The sequence below is a fragment of the Furipterus horrens genome, unplaced genomic scaffold (assembly GCF_987537825.1).
Source record: "Furipterus horrens unplaced genomic scaffold, mFurHor1.1.pri manual_scaffold_4, whole genome shotgun sequence".
Classification (NCBI taxonomy): domain Eukaryota; kingdom Metazoa; phylum Chordata; class Mammalia; order Chiroptera; family Furipteridae; genus Furipterus; species Furipterus horrens.
In genome coordinates, this window is record NW_028327174.1 from 179,584,147 (window position 1) to 179,605,313 (window position 21,167).

The window sequence follows — 21,167 nt, forward strand, 5'->3', positions numbered from 1 at the left end:
GTAGAAAGCACTTGAGCTCAGCAAATCAGAGACTAGTTCTACGCAGTCCCTGATTTCTAGGGACCCAATGTGACCTTATGCTTTTATTGCATTTCAGGATAATACCATAGTATGTAAGCTCCCAGTGCCTGAACCCTGCTCACCAGCTGTGCCTTATTTGCTGACAAACTATACAGATGTTAGGACATTCCCAGAACTGCAAAGCCCTTGATCCTTTTGAACCACCCTCCACATTCCTGTTCTCTTGAGCTCTTTCTGTTCACTCAGCAATAGAGATGAATTTAGAGTTCTCTTGTAGCAAATGTTCAGAAGCCCATCCAACCCCTATTTGCCAATTTTAGGTGTTTAAGTGGAATATGTAGTTGAAATATTAAAGGTGATCTTTACTGAGATCATGTATTACATTATGTTACTCAGAACATCCCTTCTCACAGAGAGCCTCTCTCCCTACACACACTCACAAAGATTCGTGTATGTACTTACAATACAACGAAATCTAGAGTTTCTTTAATCTTACCTTCCCTTCAAAAAACTGCACCAACAAAATACTCTCTTGTTAAATAAATTCACAAAATACGCTGAAAATCCCTGTGCTTTTGGAGAGTATTACTGCCTCAAATGCTTCAACTTTCATAATGTTGGCACCTTTATATGAGGTCCAGCAAGAGTCAAATCTGGTGAATTGCCCTAGTTAATCAGTACAGAAAAATTATAGGGACAAGTGTTGGATTCAGTAAGAAGATATGTTTTCTAAAAATTTGTGAATAAACAGCATTATCTTTAGTCTCCTGCCATTCATCCTGGGAAATATATTGCTGGACAATTAGCAGAAGTATAGCCATAGCTGGTTGATCAAGCTGGAATTGCTTATTTAACAGCTCTCTTTCCACACATGGCTTAATTTAAATTCCCCAATATAGTTTACCTATGGCTACTTTGTAAAAAGACTCAGGGATTTGCTTCAGGCTGTTATGCTCAAATCCTGAGCCCCTTTGCTCTGGTTGGTTGCCCTATATCCTCATTCCCTAATACTGTCCCATTTGAATGAACTCCAGATATTCTAATTTTGTGATTACATTCAGCTCTATATTTTGCAACTCAGAAATTATATGCTCTTTCTTCCTGGCTTTAATCCTGGCCATTTGGGACATTTTTCTATAGACTTTCACTTGTCCTTATAAAGAAATATAACAAATATGAGTTTTAGAGCTGCATATGAATTTAGAAGTCAAGCAGAAGATAATATTCCCCAAGAGCAGGGCTATGTATACTGATGTGCTGCAACATCTGGCATAATGTGTAGGTGCCTAGTATATACTTACTGAATGAGTAAATGGACGAAGAAGCTGTGTCGCAAATGGAGAATCTTCTGAAAATTGCACCAATAATTAATGGCAACACAAAAAGCCGAACACAGGTTGCTGCTCAGACACTCTAATTGATATCGTTATTTATAGTTATCTTTATTATTCTGGTGGGAAAAACAAATTCACTAAAATATTTAATAAGCCAATAAACAGTAATTAGGGGAAATTTAACATACTTTGAGTATGAAATTGTGGAAGCCAGTTTCAAAGATGATCCCACCTCCTGGTAAGCAGAGTCTTGGTTGTGGGCTGCACTTACTGGCTTCTAGTGAACTGAATAGGAAAAAACACCTCTTCAGAAACCCTGAGCTAGAATCACGTAGCTTTGCTCAGTTATGCCACTACCAGGTTTCTGGCCCCTCGAGTCTGTGTGAGAAAATACATGACTTTGATTTGAAGTTTTAAGCTATGGGGTAATTTGTTAAGCAACAACAGAAAATCAATAGAATACATTTCTGTAATTTTACTACCATTAACAACCAAAATGATAAAAGTAAATATATATGTGTATGTGTGTGTGTGGCTGTGTATATGCATAATACATAAATTACATTAGGCTCAGGCTCTTTCTGTGCATTACAAAAGTCACATATACATAAATATAAATAGGGGGAGATAGAAACAGAGAGATAATATCTATCTCTATATCTATTACTATGTATAAGACACATGTCTAGACTTTTAAGGCAGTAGGGATGATAACGTCATGGTGATGTTCTAAACATTTACTTGTCTTGTTCTACTTGTCTTGAACATATTGGCTTACCTGGGTATGCATTACCACAATGACATGTGTGTATAAACTTGGTGCTTTTACATATGTGGAAATCAGAATTGAATGTAAATAGAAATTCACATTTTTTTAACTCTATAAGTGGATTCCAGCCACCTACAGAAGACATTTTCCATGAAGCATTATAGTCTGATGAAATGAACAAAGAGAAAAACACTTAATAAAGCTGTTTTTTTAAATTCTAGCTATATCACTATCAGTGATGTGACCAAGAGCAACAGAATCTATCATTTGAATCACCTGAGAAAGTGGATTCTACTTAAATAGTCATAACAAAAATAACAGTATGAGAATAAAAGAATAAACTTACAGGAAATGTTTTTGTTACATTTTCAAAAATGCTACTGTTGAAACAGGAATTCACCTTTGTTCTTTGACAACTTGAATTTAAACAGCTGAATAGCAAAACACATCTCACTGGTTGTCAAAAATAGGGCAAGGAAGGAGTTGACACTTTTCTACACAGGAGCTTTGCAGAGGACACAAAAGCTTTTGATAGTTGATATTATGAAGTCCTCAGAGGAGCCCACATTTTTCTTGTGTCTATGCTAGGTAAGAGTACTCCTTGAATCCCTGGTAAAGTCTTTCTCTGACTCTCCCTCGTCTTGCTCATTTTGGTCCCAATATCACACAAATTAAAATTTTGAGGTACTAAGATTAAGAATTCCCATTTAATCTTTATCTAAACACTTGAGCAGGAGAATACGCCCGCCCACAACGTGACAGCGCGGCACATGAATGGCGCTGAGATGCATGCAATTGAGACCCGGCAGAGGCAGGAAGAGCTTGTCACCTCTCTCCTAACAGCCGCCCACAGGCTGATAGGCACCGCCACACCGGCTGCCAGCTTGAAGACAGCTCTAGGCGCCAGCTCTGTTGTTCTCCAGGAGGAGGATGGCGAATTCTGGTTTTCAGTAAAGTGCTTGCAAGCTGCTAGAGACTCTTCCTCAAGATTCCCAGGTGCTTTCGGAGTAAACAGGAGAGCAACATCATCTGAATTTCTGGGCAGTCTTTGGTTTCACTGTTGCTGACGTTCCTTAACGGCCACGAGGAGCTTTCCTTTGTGTAGTGCAGTTTGCTCAGGTGAGCACTGCACCGTGGAGTAGAGGGGGACGCTCACTGCCATGGTTTGCACCTCGGGGTTTATATGCTTCCAGAGGCATCTCAAAGGAAGCTTGGCAGCATCAAACCTGTCAAATGGAACTTCCACAACAATTCTAGTCAAGGCAATACCCCAGGGGATCAACAGTTACTTCCTGAGGGAAACCTCAATGCTCCAGAAGGGCTCAGTGTGCCAAGTCTTTCAGAATAGTTTTCTCCTGGTTGGCAATCAGGATGCTCAGGGCAGATGTCAACAGGGGAGGGAGATGCTCCTCCTATTCTACACAGCAGCCCAGGGCAATGTCTGGGACCAGAGGCCCCAGTCCAGGAAGAGAACCGTGGTGACCCCTGCAGGGAGTTGAGAAGAGGATGGACACCAAGCAGACTTAAATCCACGTGAGAGGTGTTTTGGGCCCACTCTCAGGCAGGGCATACAGCCTTCCTATTGGTAATGTTTTAATATCTAATATATTGAAATCATAGGATATAATTTTCTTAATTGAAAGTAAAATTCAAAACTTCCTAAGGGAGAAAAGTAATTTAAAAATTAGAATAAAATAATGAGCAACACCAACAAAAACCATATTCTGATGGAATTTTAGTTATTCAAGTATAGCAAACAAATTCTAAAATTATCACCCCTGGAGGAGGGGGAAGGATACATTAAATGTAGCAAGACAATGGAATAACAACCACAGAGTTTAAAGGGAAGATATTTTGAGCAAATAATGAATGATTCCAAGGCCATATTTCAAATCAAGAAAATAAACAAAATAAAAAATGTAATACTTTTGTTTACAGTCCTATAAGTAGAACACACAAAAAAATTAAAGGCCCTCAATGCAATAAACAGAAGCTATTGATTAGAAGAACAAGACAGGATTTTATCTTAAAGATCATTTTATGTAGGAACAGACAAACTGCAAACCCTTTACAGGGAGAAATAGTATTTTTAAAACCACAATTGAGAGTATAGGTTATTTTTCTTAATTTTTAAAACTTTTTAAAATTGTATTTTACATTCAATATTATTTTGTATGAGTTCCAGTTGTATAGCATAGTGGTTAGACAATCATACACTTAATTAAGTGTTCCCCCTGATATTTCCAGTACCCATCTGGTACCAAACATAGTAATTATAATGTTATTGACTATATTCCCTATGGTGTACTGTATATCCCCATGATTATTTTCTAATGATCAACCTGTAAGTTACAATTCCTTTACCTTTTTTATCCAGTCCACCAACCTCCTGACCCTCTGGCAAGCATCAGTCTGTTCCATATCTATGACCTGGTTTCTGTTTTGTTTATTTATTTAAATTGTTATTTAGATTTCATGTAAAATTGAAATCATACAGTATCTGTCTTTCTCTCATTTAGCCTAATGCCCTCTAGGTCCTCCCATGCTGTCACAAATGGTAAGATCCTGGGTCACTTCTGCACTGGGCTGGAGTATTCCATTCCCCACTTCACGGTGTATACATACCTAGGAAATGACAACATTGACCAGCCAGCAGAGATCTTGGGCATTTCTCAAGCTAATGGACTAAGTCTCTGGGGTATTTTCAGCTGAAAGGATTAAGGATCAAACTTTTTTCTTGTGAAAAGGGAAATCAATTTATGAAAAGTGAAGGAGATCATTTGGTGTGAAGAGAGAGAGCAGTCTGCCAGCAAATAATTATTGAGTATTTACCTCATGCTTCACACTAAGTACTGAGGACAGAGTAGCGGACAAGGTCTATGAGGTCCCTGTTCTTCATGGTGCTGTCTTCTAGGAAGGATTCTTGGAAAATGAACACACAAGGAATCAAATAGCTGAGGATTACAAAATCAGTGAGTGACTGGGAAATTTTTTTAAGAAGAGTGGTAAGGGAAGTTCTCTCTGAGGATGCATTATTTTGTCAAATTCTAATAATAATACAGCTAACTATATAAAATTTGGCTGGAAAGAATTCCAGACACAAAGAAGAAAATGTATAAAAGTGAAATGGTGACATAAAATGGGCTGGACACAGAACAAAAAGCCATATAGTGTGGCGATAGCACAGCATTAAGGGGAACAGTAAGAGTATAGTTTGGAGAGGTGGAGAATAGCTAGATTTTATAGACCACAACAACACATTGAGATATTATTTAAGGAATAATTAAAATTCAGTAGAGAAGTCTAAACAAATGAAATGGGAATGATAACTAGGAGTGGGTGGAAAACGTAGAACATCTCTCTTTAAAAAAACAAACAAACAAACATACACTTTGGTTGCAATGTTGAGAATTAATGGGAAGGCACCAATTATAAAGCTGTAGTGATAATACTGGTGAATGTTATTGTATCTTTAACCAGGGAGGTAACAGGAGATCTGAAAAGAAATGAAAAGATCAAATATATATATATATATATATATATATATATATATATATCTCAAATATATATATTTATCAAATATATATATATATATACATATATATATATATATTTGAGGTGGAATCAGTAAGACTTGTTAATGGATTAGATGGAGTAATGCTGTGGGAAACAAATGAATACATTGACTAGGAGGTATTTGGCCTGACATTCAAGTCAGCATTCACATCTACTGGGGGAAAGAAAGCATGCATGAATACTGGGGAAGAGAAACTCAGGAAAGAAATAGCCTTGAGGAAAGGGAGGGTGCATTTAAAATTTTGTTCTGTATACTTGTAAAGTTGATATGCCTATCAGATGCATAAGTGCTGAAGAAAGTTGAATATAATGTAACATAAATGCACACATATATACTTCGTGTAATTTATGTATATTGACTATATTAAATGGTATATACTAAAATTTTTTTGATGAAAGGCAATTTCTATTTTGTCAGCTTTACAGAAATATATTTGACAAAATTTGTATGTATTTAAAGTATACAAGCTCACATTTTGATACATGTGCACATTGTGAAATGATCACAGTTAAGCTATAAGTACTATATATGCTATGTATCATATATACTATAAACATCATGCACCATATGTATCATTGTATATATGTATAATATACATGGTAGTGTTTATATATATGACATTACATATGCTATTACTGTATATAATATATACTATGTATTATAAATACCATGTACTATATATGATACACTATGCATATGTATAAAGCATTAGCTCTCCAGAACTTACACACCTTGTATAACTGAAACTTTTGTACACTTTGACCAACATCTCCCCATCTTGCCTGTCCCCAGCCTCTGGCATTCTACTCTCTGCTTCTATGAGTTTAACTACTGTAGGTTCCATATGTAAAACTTTTTTATATAACTGTGATGTATTTCAATAAGTAAAGTATAAGTTAAGTTTCAACTTAATATTTCTGTAAGTTTCAAAAAATAGGTTATTTTCTGATGAGTTCTTTTAAAACTGGAAATTAAGAACAAATGATAAATATCCTTACCCCACATATTAAAATTATAGGAAATTGTAAAACAATCTTAATAATTTTCATGAAAATATATTAAAAGTTGACCTAAAAGTATTCAGAAATAAATGGCAATGAGAATGCATAATTTAAAACTTATAAAATTCAGCTAATATTTTACCAATTGAAGATATACCTCCTTTAATTTATTATATGAAGAGTGAATAAAAAAGAAGTACTACACAAGATGCTGAAAACAAAACAAGTAAACCCACAGGAAATATGAGGCTAATTTATAATATAGGCTAAATTAATGAATTAGAAAACATGGGCTTGGTAAATATATGCAAGTTCATTTCTTTGAAACAGTGAATACATAAAAGTGTAAACCACAATGTAAACACTTTGGAAGGCTAATTAGAAACATAAAATTTATGAAAACATTTTCACATTTAGTGTGTGATATCACTGTAACACAGTACACATACATACACATTCATATGCTAAGAAGTTTTATTAATAATATAGAAGTTAGAGGAAGAATAATGCCAAAAGTATATAACATGGAATGGAATGGAATGAAATAAAAATGATATTTTGATTCTTTACAAAACAGAACTTGATTAGTAATCCTAAAAACTTATAAGAGAATTCTATGTGCAACTGTAATATGAAAAGTTTGGAAATTTTAGGCAGTGGATTTCCAGTGAGAGAATATTAACAAGTAAATTTTTTCTTGGAATAATTAGCAAAATTGAATAAAACTAGAATGCTATTTAAAGTGTTTAGCAATTCACTTTCAAAGGTGATATACGTCTAACAGGAATTTTAAGACAAGTGTTTTCACATTTATATTTGATACATTTAACATTATTTTAGCTCACAGAATAAAATTCAGATCTGTAACAATAATCGACTGTAAATAGAATAGAAGCTAACTGGTGTGGATGAAGAACCCACCTCATGTAGTATGAATACTGTTCACACAGTCACGTTTGGAGTGTCATTGTTAATAGTAATATGTTGTTTTAGAGAGAGTTAAGATATCGCAGTTTTGAAAACTTTCTCCTTTGTTTTATTTAACAAACTCTTATTCTTATACATTATTATATAATTATTATATAGTTAAATAATTATTTTTCATACTTGGACAAAGGCAACATCTCAATTTCAAAGACAATGAGATTATCAAAGGCAGGGACTGTATGTGATTCCAACACAGACTGAATCCACAATTGGGAAATACAAGGACTTTTACAAAAATGTGGTGAGTGTGAAAATGGTTAGGAAAGAAAATGAAGACAGGCAGAAAAACAGACGCAACCTTGGCTTAAAAAAGCAAATTAAAAACACACATGATTCTTACAAAGATACAGAAAAGGAACAGAAAGGAACAGAAAAGAGAGATGGAGCAGAATATCATTGCTCCTTGCCCAAGATATCCACATCCTAATCCTACAAGTCTGGGAAGATGTTACTTTATATGGCGAAAGGGAGTTCCCTGAGCTGTTTTCAACAGTCATAAGACAGCTATTGTTCGTGCTTGTTGTTGGGGAGGGGGAGAAACCCCTATGTTTTTCAGGTTCTTATAGGTGGGCTAATAATGAAATTGACACAAGACCAAATCGACAGGAGAAAAATCAATCTTATTCATGCATATCAGACATTGTAAATAATGTTCTCTGAAATGACAAACCAGCCAGCTTTTTAGACTTTTGAGAAAGAAACAAAAATTTCTGAAGAAACGACAAGACAAAGACACTTGAGTTTGGGTGCCTTTTGGCCCTGAATACCTTAACTCAAGAGATCAAGGTGTCTCTCAGCTCCCCTGGAGCAAGGAGGGCACCTTTCACACGGGAGATTTATTTCCTGCATTCAATAAGGAAAGGAAGGGTCAACATGCCCTAGCTCCACGGGCTGCTTGTGAAATAACATTAATTCAGAGTAATCAATACTCCATTGAGACATATTTTGTGGCAGCCTGCCTGGGGCCCCTAAACCGTTCTCTAAGCAGCTTAATGTTTTAGAAAATAGGTGAGCTAGGGAAAGGGAATCCAGGCGGGGTTCCGCGCCTGTCCTATTGTAGCTGTTGTTCCTCCCCCCAGGTGTTCACAACATGAGTTTTCCTGGGAATCTTGTCAATCTTATTTGTGAGTACTTGTTCTGGTATGTGGGAAAGAACCTGTGAGTAGGTGTGAAATTCATCTCATTCTCTTTGAAGTCACCAGGGGTTCTGTACTTTGACTAGAAAAAAAATACTCAACTTTTAGCAGTAAGTTAAAATTTGCAGCTGAATTCCTCTTAGTGATATCCTCTATAGTCTGATCCAAGTAAGCATGTGCTCATGTTCCTTATATCAGGGGCCTCCAACCCCCAGGTCATGGACTGGTACTGGTGCGTGGCCTGTTAGTAACCAGGTGACAAGCAAGCTCATCTGAGCTCCATCTCCTGTCTCCCCTTCCCTTCCCCCTCACCCACAGTAGGGGAGTGAAGCTCACTTGAGCTCTGCCTCAGTCCCCCAGCCCCCGCACTCCATTTCACAGTAGGGCATGCAAGCTCACCAGAGCCCTGTCTCCTGTCCACCCCTCTGCCTCCATTTTCCATAAAATCAGTTGGTGGTACCAAAAAGGTTGGGACCACTGCATTGTATCATTGTATTATCACAGGCAGCTAGATATTAATAAAGGAAGGGAACAAAGGGAGTCAGACATTAAGAAATATAATAAACTAAAGAGCACAAGCCTCCTTTGCTAGGAAGTTGCAGCAATTATAGGCTCCGCAAGGGATCGCATTCCTCACCAAGGGAATTAACACCTCTCCCTCTCCTGTGTAGGGAGAAAGGACAGCTTTACAATCTCCCCAGGGTAAATTGGTTGTTTTCTGAGGATTACAAGGGGAGAGATAAAATAATAAAGGGGAAATTGCCTTGTTGGGCACATGTCCAGTAGAAGCCAAGATGGCAACAGGGAAAGTAATTCTACTTGAGGCATGCTCAGTAGGAACTAAGATGGCAATCATAGGCCTGTCTATCTACCCTGTGAAAGGATCTGATTTGATAAGGCACACAGAACCTCAGAGACCTAAAAAATGGATTGGTTAGTGGGGTTGGGAACCAGCAGAAGCCCATGAAAGACTGGGAAGTTGATTGGTTAGTTTGAAAGGGTGCCTGGTCCTCTCCAAGGTAGAGGTAATGTAACTCAGTCTTAACAGAGAGCTCTCTCTCTCTCTCTCTCTCTCTCTCTCTCTCTCTCTCTCTCTCTCTCTTTCTCTCTCTCTCCTCTCTCTCTCTCTCTCTCTCTCTCTCTCTCTCTCTCTCTCTCCTCTCTCTCTCTCTCTCTCTCCTCTCTCCCTCTCCAGTAATACATACTCATCAGGTTCATTTGTGTGTTCTCTCTCCATAGCAGCCATGTGGCCCTAGCAGCCACCTGGGGCCATGGCAGACACAGAGCCACCTGGAGTGCAGCCAGGAATAGACTAAACTAGTCAGATGGACTAAGCTTCAGCATGGTACAGAATTTTTGGACACTGGCCTTTGAACTGGGCTTGATGAAGACAGGGTTGGATTTTTTTTTAATGACAGGATGGACAGATATAAAACATTGGAAATCTGGGGGCAGCTTTCTATTTTCACTCCAATGAATCCTATCTTGAAACCTCAACCTCCCATGCATGGGTTTCCCAAAATATTTTTCTCACAACACTGTGAAAGGACACCATTTCCACGAGCTGTAACTGGAGGTTCCACTCTTAGATTTTAGTTTAGTTGATCTGCAACCTAGAAAAAAATGTGAATTGTCTGACATTAATTGTGTGTGTGTTTGTATGGCTTTGATGTATATGTAAGTATAAATTTTTTTTTTAAGTTTCATTCTGTGGTGTGGGTTAAATATTTTTCTCTTTACCTTTTTAGGTTCTTGGCAGAGACATCACTGCAATAAAAAGACAGATTAAGAGGCAAAAAATAGAAATTTAAAAATAAGTGTGCCTCCTATATAGATGGGAGATACACAGGAAAACTGAGTAGCTCCCAAAAATGGCCTAAGCCATCATCTTAAATACCATCTTCAGCTAATGACCAAAAAAAAAAAAAAAAAAAAAAAAAACTGGGCAGAGGGGTTGAAATCAGGGTCCATATAACTTAGATTAAATTCAGCTAGAAATCATCTCTGTATACCACCCAGGGACCTACCCTTCTCCCAGATAATCAGAAACCCTAGACAACAGCCCAGGCCTGACTAATAGTCACCGGGTCTGGACCTCTGGCAGACTAAAGATAACATCTTGACCTAAATTATGTTTCAGCTCCAGAGCTCTCAGGTGGAATGAGCCCTTGGCTACTTTCCCATGTAGCCAAAGGGGATGCTGGAGCAGACTTCAGAACTATCTTCAAGACTCGAAGAAATGGTTTATTACCCTTACCTCATCTCTAATTGTCTTCCATCGTAATGGGGTTCAGAGCATATTCCTTGCAACCCTTGACTGGGGGAAGGGGAAAGGGGTGATACAGCATTTAAGATACTTTGCATAACAATGGCAAGTTAATAGCCATGCTTTTCCTGAAGGAAAGAGGACTTCTGCCCAGGGTGAAGGGTGTACGTGACTCTAAGAGCATATAGTGACTTATGCCCACCTCAGATGCCCCTGTGTCACTGGGAACTCTTACCCTTACTAAAGATGGCAGCTAAATGAAGATAAAAGATATGGGGAAACTGGCAAAAATGGGACATCATAGGAGGGGCCAGATATGAGGTCACATAGGAAGTTCTGGGCCAAGCATTTAAAATAAGAAGCCACGCAGGCTGGAAGGGTATAGAAGGAGATCAGCGACAATGTCTGGTGTACACAAGAGTCCTTCACGAGGAGAAGCCATGCGGTTTGTAATGAGAGAGGAGCTGCTTCTGCTTCTCTGAAGGATGTACGGAGAAGCCACTCTCTGGGGATGTGTGCCTTCCTGGACTCCACCATGATCCAGTGTAACATGCCACATGTTTTCCTGAATCACTACATGGGGTAATAGCATACCCCAGATCCTGAAGGAGAGAGCCACTGCAAGAGGATGGTGACTCTGAAACCCACAAGTGCACATTCCAGAGAGGATGGAGATCTGTTCGCATGACTAGCTTAAGGACAGATAAGGATCTGGGGAATGCCAGGGCATGGTTTTGGCTTGTAGTCTTTTGGGAAGCAAAGGGAGGCTCTGGGTCTTAGGGGAAAGGAGGGCTCTGAGCAGGAGTGCTCTCAATCTACCTGAGATTGGAACCCTGTTAATAAAAACCTGTTTCCTTCAACACTAACTGTTGGGTCATGTGCCAAGGTGCCATGTGGCCAAGCCCCAGTTTGCTTAATCACACCAGCACAGCCATGAAGCCCCAAAACATAGTGTCTTGTGATTTTGCCCTACATAATATGTAACCTACATGCCATCAGTGAGTCAGGTCTTCTGAGCATAAGCTCACCATCTACAGATGGGCCAATTCAATATTAAATAATTTTCCTTTCTATACTGTAAACTCTTGCTCCTGTACTTCTTTGGGCCAGTAGTGCAGGCAGATGGACTCTAACATTGGGGTCCCTGTAACAGGATGGGGGAAGGCCTGCCAATGTGAAGTTACTAGGAAAAGCACAGTAATAAGTAACAAGAGTATGGCTGTTTTGCAGATCTAAACCCTTGCCTTCTCCATTAGTAAGAATTTCTAGAGATTTAGTCATCTTCTTCCTGGTATAGAGAGGACAACACCTATATAAATGGAGATTTTCCTTATAAACGTAAATGTCTCTTACAAAAGGGTAACTTCTACTTGGTTTTCAGAGCTTTTCCTATATCTTCTCTTTCTTAAAAAAATCAGCCTAAAATAATCCTTAGCTAAAGAGACCTATTTTGTGGTAACAAATTCTATTGCCCCTCATTTTCTAGCAATAAAAAGGTAATTAACATTTTACAATTGTATATCTCCTGTATATATGGCCAGCTCGATCACTTATCAATGCAAGCTCTACTCTCTCTCTTCTTCCCCCCTCCTCTAGGAAGTGAAAATTAGTTAATTATCAATATTTGTGCACAGTCTAGGTATATTTAGTAAACACAACGGTTTTACCATCAAAAGGGAGAATATGTATGAGATTTAAATAATTTTAAAAAGTTTTTAGAAACAAAAAATTAAGTGAAGACAAGAAGGATAAATCTCAATGCTGAAAAGCTATTGAAAAACAAAGTTGCACCCCCTAAGTTGATTTATAACGTGACTGGTCTAAAACCACAAAAAATAGCATATGATAAGATAGAAAGAAGTCTGTCTATAAACTACACTAGAGTTCCTTAATTTGATAAGACTATAGGTACTATGGTATAACCCAGCTGAAGTGAGTGAAATGGTTCTTTGTTCCTGATCTCTGCAGATGAGCTAATGATAACATAAAGAGAATATTTCTGAAACTACAATAGAGTTATAAGCGTAGGGGTCTTATGATACCTCCAGACAGGCATTAAATTCTGTCTTAAAATAACATACGGTTCTAGTTTTGTTAAACCAAGTAAGGAGATTCTTGTGAGTTAGTTAATCAACATTTCTTGTCATGTCTATGCAAATAAAATTGGTCAAATAAAGCATAAAGATACTTGACAACTAAGGACTAAGGGAACAAAATTAACACATTTTTCTGCCAACATTAGCAATAAGTGTGACAGCATGTCCCTTGGTTGGAAGTGAGCAGAGAGCACTTTGCACCCTGAGATAAACCAAAAATAATAGGGTTTTTGTTTTAGGACCCAAACTAAGTTCACACCTAATCTTGTCCTATTAATGATTGATTCTCTAAGGAAAACAATTTTATCACTGACTTTTTCAGTTCTGGTGTGTGAAGTTGTATCACCACCTTCATAAATGTAATACTCGTGATGAAGAATATTTTTCAGACCTTAAACTAAATGGTAATATTGTGCTTTTTTTCCCCTTTAATGTCACTTTTTTTTTTGTTGTTATTGTTTTTTTCTTTTTGTTTTGTATTTTATTACTCAGTCCTTCTAAATCTGACACCCTTGTATTTCTGGTAAACACGGTTCACTTTTTTAAGTTCTTTTGTCCCTGAGTCATTCCTTCACGCAAAGTTAATCAAAATTCTTCTCTATTTCAAGTCGGAATGAAAGAAAGAGAGGCTCTGTAACACTGGCAATGAAGTTGAGCATATGGGAATCCAGAAATAACGGCTGAAGCCCCAAATTTTTAGCCTCACAGCTGAAAAACACTAACCAGCTGCAAGAAGGAAGCAGACTTACAGAAAGAAGCCAAGGCTCCACAAAGCAGGCCAGTCCTGACCGGATTAGAATAATTACATTCATTTACCTCAGACTCCTTCCTTCAACCCTGTCCATGTTTCTACATGGTCATAACTCTCTTTTGGCCTAAAACTAGTTTAAGTTGTTTTTAATTTCTTAAAAGTAAGGGGACCTTGACTAATAAAACAGAGTGGTATACCAAAGAGTACGTGAAGTGTCCAGAGTGAGGTGAGCAATTTCTGCGGTAGGGAAGTCGAAAGAAGCTAGTTGGAACTTGTGCCATCAGCTGGAGCAAGAAAATTGTTTAAACCACTTTGGTCAAGGGTTGTTGCAAAAGCGGCACATAGGAGGCTTTATGTCTGACATGATCAATTTTCATTTCCCTTTGTGAATTCAGTTTGGCTAGTGACAATCAGTCAAATCAGGAGAGCCCTAATGCAATAAAACACAATTCTGGGACAAATAATGATTTTTGTTTGGAGAGGAGAATTTTATTTTATCATAATGGTGGCTGAAGAGACAAGTTTTTGCCTGAGCGGATCAGGTGTCACCTGCTGGTGGGTCATTTTTATTTTTGGACATCATAATTTATCTCTATTTCTGTGCATTCTGATCCAGTTTTCAATCTTCTCTTGGCAACTTTACATATTGTATTTGGGAATCTCAGATTGATGGCCCAGTATGTATGTTAATTTCAACATTGTTTATTCAACTCTTACTCTATTCTATGCTGATTTACTTCAAGGTTCATTAATCTCTTCTGCACTTTGATTTGGTTCTGAATTAGCTATTGGAAGCCAGGTGACTGACCCAACTTTTGACACTATTGATCTGTCAGTCTTATTTTTACTAGATTGAGATTCACTGTATTTAATTTGGCTAGATTTTTTTTCTACTGATTAAATTGAATTCCCCTAGTCGTTCATTACAGTGAAATGCATGGGAAACATTATTCTAATACTTTTTCTTCACCTTCAGCCCATTTTTATCAGATTTTACCTGGAAATGATTTTCAAGCTATTGCGTAATGTTTTAGAAGTAGAGCTACCTATCTAGTAAAAGTTAAAGTGATCAATGACTTGAGAAACTTACCAGTGACTGACATGAGTGGAAAGAGAATTCATAATACCTTCAAATTAATTAATATAGTCCTGATTGTTGTTTTCATATTAGAAAAAATAAAATAATTTCAGAATAGACCTACAGTGCAGTTCTCTTTTTCTTTTGTCATTTACATCCTAATAGAATATTCTCAACTTCCCATATTTAGCTACATTTAAACATTTTATTGTTGAACTTTCCTGCTAACATTTTATCCTTTGAAATAAGACAGAAGAGTAGTAAAGCAGTTAATCATATAAGGAGTTAGCTCTTGATTGTCCCTGACACTCCAGGGTTTTGTAATTTTTTGTCCCTCAAAGAGAGAGAGAACAATACTTGACACAAATTATCAGAACAAAGGAAACGTATTGAAATTAGGAAGTCTCTGATTGTGGGAATGGATTAAGTGAGCTTTGCCATGTTACAGTTTAAAGTAAAACTCTTGTAGTAAATACATACTCTCTAATCCAAAAGCCCTTGAGGAAGTGAAATCATCATACATAAAATTATGCATGAAAGTGTAAACGTAAGAAACATCCAAACCTGTAGAAACATTTTGAGTTTATCTGGGCCAAACCGATGACAATTGCTGGGAAGCAAAATCTCAACGGATGGAGAAAATGCTGCAGGTTTGCAGCTCATTTTATACATTACAGCCAAAGAAGGAGACATACAGGAAATCCGCTGGTGGTAGGCTAAGGGGATGGGAGAAAGCAAAGGGGGCAGGGTGGGGGCAGTCTCTGAGATTGGATGAAGAATAAAACAACGGAGAGACACATACTTTTTTACATTAGTGGGCCACATGCAAAGCCTGACAAGCCCATGGGAGGCCCGCAGGGCAACCTTACTAACTCTAGAGACCTAAAGTAACAACATAGGATGGTCTGAAATTAAACCCTTCTAACTAAAAGCAGTTCATGGCAGGTAGTCATGTCCTAGACCAGTATTTTTCCCTAACAAAGGTCACTCTTTAATTCGACTGGGCCTTTTACTGTCTTTTTACATCTACTGTAAGATAACACACCTTTGATTCCAAAATTCCTTTGATTTCAAATGTCTTTTTTCTCGACCCCTCAAAGCACAGACACCACACTAGGGGGAGACCACAAATCCCCTCATTGTTATTGCTATCATGTTAATTGATCACTAGTAATTAACTATCCTGTACACACCTATGTAAAAGTGCCTATCATTTTACTTTTTATCCGATTCCAGAGTGTGCAGTCGCGTTGGACATGGCTCTTCCAAACCCCATAATGGAAGGCTGACTGGTGGCCCATGGGCCCCTGGCCAGAAGCAATGTGTATTGTCTTGGAAATGGATTGTAATTCCCTCCTTATCTCCTTTTGGGAAGGGCTCCGGTCCTGTGTGACTGCTTCTTGACCCTCTCTCTCTGCATGTACACACTGATGTAGTTTAGAGTCACGTGCAAGACACGTGCCTCCTCTGTCTGGAACCCCTTAAAACAAGTCTCAGACTCCAGGCTGCCGCTTTGCTTATCTGCCGCCATTGGTGCTTCCAGTAATGTGAGTAATAGAGTCTGTATCTGCTCCATACAGTCCTGGTGGGTTTTTTTCTGGCTTCTCTGAACAAGCAGTCAAGATCCCCGGGCTCAGCCTCTGTGTTACACAGAGGTTTCCCTGTTTTGTTCTCTCCTGTCTCCATAATCTACCACCATGGATTTCATGCAACCCCCTTAAGCCTTCTTTTTTTATTGGAATGTATAAAATAAGGCGCTAAACTGCCATTCTCAGGAGTGTTTCTCCATCCACTGAGATTCTTCTTCCTGGCAGTTGTTGTCAGTTTGGTTCAAATAAACTCACCAAAAATTCTCTACAGGTTTGAATGTGTCCTAAGTTAACAATAGTTAACAGTTAACAATGAACATCATAAGAATAACAATGAAGGGTTCTGTAGTCTTTGCTCTGGTGCAGTGATAGCATCCTGAGACGTCCGGAAAAACAAAATTACCCTGACCTTCCAAAGGTATGTTATCAGAGATGCAAACCCTACCATCTCCCACCCACCAGAGACAGGCTCAGTTAAAGTAAAGACTGACCCGTGTCAGGGAAGACACTGGCCGAGGACTTGACTACCTGCCATGACTTACATTTAGTTAAAAAGTTCTAATTTCAGATCATCTTATGTGGTTACTTTAGGTCTCTGACTTTGTAAGGCTGCCATTGTCAAGTTTAGCATGTGGCCCCTTTTTTTTACCCACAAAGGCATAGCAGGAAGTCTGATGTTTCTTTGGCATAAGAATCCAGTTACATTGTAAAAGACTTTCTAATGGGTAGTCAAGATAAATGTTTAATGGTTTATCCTTTAGTTAAAATTTTTTTTTTCAAATTAAGAAGTTATTTAATAGGCATCTAAAATAGTGACATACTATTCTTCTGGCTTTTTAAGTATTTTACAGACTCAGAAATTTCACTCAATACATCAGAATTATTATTTTGAGTCCTTAATGTTTCCAGATATTTTTCAGAGAGGACCTCCATAATGTCCTGCAATGTCCATTTGACATGATCCTGTTAATTTTTGAAATTTTATTTTTCTTCTCATCTGAGAAGATATCCCAGGCTTGTCTTTATCCTTTCTGTTCCAGACCTAGAATCAATTAATGCCTCAAGGAACTCAGGTTTCTTTCAGTGATGAATTCCATTATAGTGTATCATATAGTTTCTGCTTTGTTAATCCATTGCTGAAATTTGCTCCATAGTTATTAATAACTGTATTTATGATTAGAGACCTTATCAATATAAAATATTCTTTTGAACTTTTAAAATGCTTTCTGTAGGTCCAATTAGAGCTGTGTGAAAAATAGCATGCCATCGTTTTCCTTTTGACTTACATTTGTCTGATATATTTTTGCCTATTTTTTGTGCACGCTACTGTTTTTTATTAGATATGTTTCATATTCAGCATAGTTTAATTTTTCTCTGTAAGCCAATTGGAAAAATCATCGGGCTTTTTTTTGTGGGGGTGTTGAGCTGGTTTGTATACATGATATGGCTTAAAAGTTTTTCTAAGCTCTGTCACATTATTTTGCTGTTATATATATCCCCCCAAAACTTGGAATTTATTTATTACAAATTGTGTATTTATTTTTACATGTTTCAATTTCAGTCTCCTTCAAAGTACTGTCCATTTGATGCCTTTTCCACTGCTCAAAACAAAATGCTTTTTCCACTGCTCAAAATAGTTTCTGAACTCATCGACTTTGATGCCTTTTAGTATTTCTGCTGTTTTTTGTTTCACCTCTTCCACAATGGCAAAATATTTCCCTTTGAGGACTTTTTGTCATCCAGGGAAACAAAAAAGGCACTTGGGGTAAGATCCAGTGACTAGGGAGGGTGGGGCATGGGGGTCATGCCACTCTTGGTCAAAAACTGCTGAACACTCAGAGTGGTATGGGCAGATGAGCTTCTAAATCGCCCATCATGAAATGGGCAAACCCGTTAAAAGAATCTTCTAAAAAAATTCAATGAAGCCGAATGCAGCCTCTCACAACAACCCCAACTGGTACACTGATACAGATGGGTTCCTAGAACACAACCCTAGTGGGGGAAGCCTGTACTACAAGAAGCCTGCCCTCCAGAAGATAATTCCATTTTGGGGGAGGCATATAAATAGCAAACCTAAAATAATGTGTATTAATTAAATACAATTGAACCTACATGGTTTCTTCTTTACTCTATGTTTGCACTTCCAAATTTAGTACCATTTATATTTTTGTTCATATAATTATATACATATTATTTTTAGACAGTATCTGTTAGCTCCCTATTATAATTAACAATAAGATTGCCTTGTTACGTCTACTTCCCTCTTCCTCCTTCTTGCTTCTTTCCTTGATCATTAAATTTTATAAGCAATAATTTGTTGCTTGCTGTTCTCTTAATATATTTAAGCATTTACTTGTTAATCTGTTAGCTTAAAATGTTATACTTATTCCTAGGTTTTACATAAGAGTTAATGAATTTATTTTATTTTTCATTTTTCCTTCTCCAATCTCTTTTCTACTTTTTAACTCCCTGTTTTCCTCCCCTACATTAGCACTTTTTAAATTGTTTGACTGTAGATTATTTGAGATTCCTATGTGAATAACCATGTTTTATGACAATAATTATAGCTATATGTCTTTTTTTTTTCCCGTACACTTTTTATTTCTTCTGCCTAATTTAACAAGTTACAGTGCGATTTTGAAAGAAGAATGAGTGGAAAAGAAATGTAGGTATTATTTAGTTCCTAATCTTATGGTAAAAATTTTGAATAAATTGCTATTAAATATAATCTTATATAATTTAATTTTAGTCATTAAAATGTCCAGTTCTAAATATTTTATGTGAGCCTTATTTTAATAACAGATTTATTGAGATTAATTCATATACTACAAGTTCATCCTTTTAAAATAAACATTTCATTGTACATAATTTTTTTCCAGGTAAATTGCTGTTGTAACACTGATTAGCAATTCATTCCTTTTAATTGCCAAATAATATTTCACTATTTGAATATACCATTCTATGTTTATTCATTTATCAGTTGATTAACTTTTGGGATGTTTCATTTTTAGCTATTATAAATCATGCTGTTTATAAACATTCATGTACAAGTTTTTCTGTGAGCATATGTTTCCAATACTCTTGGGTGTATAGCTAGGTATGTAATTGTAGGGTAATATGGTAATGCTATTTTTAACATTTTAAATCCTTGCCAAAAGCTTTTCCAGAATGGTTGCATGAGTAAGTATTAGTTCCTTCCCTCCGGAGGCAGTGAATAGTAAGTGTTCAATAAGTATTCGAAAAAATGTTTAATAATTTAAAACTACTATTACCTGGAAGTTCAGATCAGATATTTTGGACTCATGTATACAAGAGACAAAATCCTGAATAACCTAGTTACTCGTTATATGCCTCATCTCAATTTAATTTAGTGTCTTTGTATAACAACTTCCTCAGTTGCAAAGTAAAAACTATAATAGTACTTATATTATGGAGCTTTAACGATATTTAACTGATATAATGCATTTACAGTGATTAGCACAGTGCCTAACTTAAGGGTTCAGTCAAATATTCCTATAGGCTATATATCAATTTTTTCTTCCTGTGTGTTTCATAATAATAGGTAGTTTGGAAGAACATTTTTTAAAAAATAATTAGAGTTGCATTACTTAGAAATGCAGTGACATTAAAAATTCTTGGTAAGAACCAGTACGATATATTATAAAATCCATTACTATAGTCAGGCTTGGCTATCAATGCTTTTTTAATTTAAGGATTGTATGATGCTGTTGCTTTATATCCAATATTTAAAGACTAGATAGGCTTCATTTGTAGGAAATTTTATTATCCTGAATAGATCCATCAAACATTTTTAAACACATTAGTACTAAATTTCTTAAGGTCTTAAAATATTACGCAGGGACCATCTTTGTGTTTTTAATTATATTGCCTTACTCTTCCAGAATGTGTATTGTATACACTGTGTAAGGATAAAACTCTGTACTGATAGTTTTGATTAATCCCCTGGTAAGTTAATATTTATTAATGATTTATTTATTTTTTGTCCTCACATGAGGAGATGCTTATTGATTTTAAAGAGAGAGGAAGGGAGGGAGAAGGAGAGGGAGACAAACATTGATAACAGAAACATTGATCAGTTGCCTCCTGTATGCACCCCAGCCAGGGACCAGACTCGCAACCCAAGCATGTGGCCTGAATGGGAATCAAACCCATGAACTTTTGGCTTACTGGACAATACGCCAACCAAGTGAGCCACACTGGCTAGGGCTTATATTTATTTTATGTTACATGAAACAATACCTAATTGTGAAAAAACAGTAATAATGATAATAGTAGACAAAGTATACTGAGCACATAGTATTTGTCAAGCACTATGGTAAGTGCTACACATATAATCTTACTTATCCTTAAAACAATTTTATGATAATATGAGGGGTTTATTATAACAATTTTATAAGTAGGAATATGATATATAGAGTTATTATCTACCAAAACAGATTGGTGTGGAAAGCAGGACCAATAAAATGGCATTGGTCCGATCAAGATAGCAGAAAGTATACAAAACAAAACAGAGTCACTGTGTTTAACCAAAATGGCTGTCA